Source organism: Callorhinchus milii, unplaced genomic scaffold, assembly GCF_018977255.1.
Source record: "Callorhinchus milii isolate IMCB2004 unplaced genomic scaffold, IMCB_Cmil_1.0 Scaffold2, whole genome shotgun sequence".
In the NCBI taxonomy this organism is placed as follows: domain Eukaryota; kingdom Metazoa; phylum Chordata; class Chondrichthyes; order Chimaeriformes; family Callorhinchidae; genus Callorhinchus; species Callorhinchus milii.
The window spans coordinates 30,189,969-30,191,232 of NW_024704743.1; the positions used below are offsets into that span (position 1 = coordinate 30,189,969).

Below are 1,264 nucleotides of genomic sequence, written 5' to 3' on the forward strand. Positions count from 1 at the left end.
AACTACCAGTGGCAATATTGAGACCTATTGTCTTGTGGTATCAATCGACCACTAGCTAGAACCGAATCAGCAGCTCAGGGAGGGCTTTGTATAAATGAAACAAGACGTGCTGTTCACCTTGTGATGACTCAAACCACTGGGATGGAGTATGTAGTGGTGAGCGTATATGCCATAATACTGCCTGTGTCTTTCGTCTGAATAATCTGTGTCAACACCTACATGCCTACTCAGCATTATATCTATTGAGGTTTGGATACATTTTTAACCAGCTATAAAACTGCTTGTCTTGCATTCAACCACACCCAGCCTTTCGGCATTAATGCTGATAGCTGCAAAATTGTTTCACTTTACACTCAGAGAAATGGATATGAGATTGTAACCTAGAGAATTTTGTTGAGGATTTAATGTCGAATTTTTTTTGTTAATTCAAACGTTGGTGTGAGAGTCAGCTTCAAACTATTGTAAAATTCATGGTTTTAATTCATAGCCAACATATGAATAAGTAAGAACATAACAGATAGAGGTAAAGCCTTCATTTAGGCTACCAGGGATTTTGTTACATGCTCCTCCATACTGACGAAGGATCAGACTTACACTGAATAGCAGGAAAATCTTGTTCCTTAATCCTCGGAATGTATACAGTTGTGTTTCATGAATAATCGCCATCCTGGCGTAACATGCTTATATTGTTCATGTTAAAAGCCAAAGCTGAAACAAAAACAGAGCAATTTGACTACTGGTATTTTGCTAGACAGTCCAAAGTCTTTTGTAACAGTAAACATTGCAGCTTGGGAATCTTGAACACTCACAAAGTCCTTTTGGTGATAGATTGATGATTATTTATCAGAAGTTTCAGATATATTTATCAGAGTCCCGGGATGAGTCAAGTTCCAATTTATCAGCCCTAAGACATGTGTAAATAATAATAATATTTTTATTTGTTACAGTGCCTATCACGTCATCAAAACATCTCAAACTTGTTCACAGGATTCACTGTGAACTATAATGCTTGTATTTTTGTAGGTGAACGTGGCAGCCAATTTATGTATAGCAATGTCCCACAAACAGCCGTGAAGTGAATGACCAATTTAATCTTGGAGATTGTTGGCAAGGATACTGAGAGAAACTCTCTTCTCCTTTCGAGGACCACCGTGGAATCTCTTGCACCTGAATGGACAGATGGAACCTCGGTTTAACTTCTCATCTGAAGGTCAGCATCTCTAACAATGCAGTTCTCCTCCAACATTGCATTGGACAGTCAGTC

At 38.5% G+C, this 1,264-nt stretch overlaps 1 long non-coding RNA gene across 1 annotated transcript; it reads right to left on the reverse strand.

The window, feature by feature from the left end:
* Window positions 1–611: 611 nt before the first annotated feature.
* Window positions 612–946, reverse strand: LOC103184913. The gene is made up of 2 exons (XR_488588.1): window positions 810–946; window positions 612–708 (listed from the first exon to the last, which is right to left on the reverse strand). It is a non-coding gene; the product is annotated as an uncharacterized LOC103184913 (long non-coding RNA).
* Between the last annotated feature and the right edge of the window lie 318 nt (window positions 947–1,264).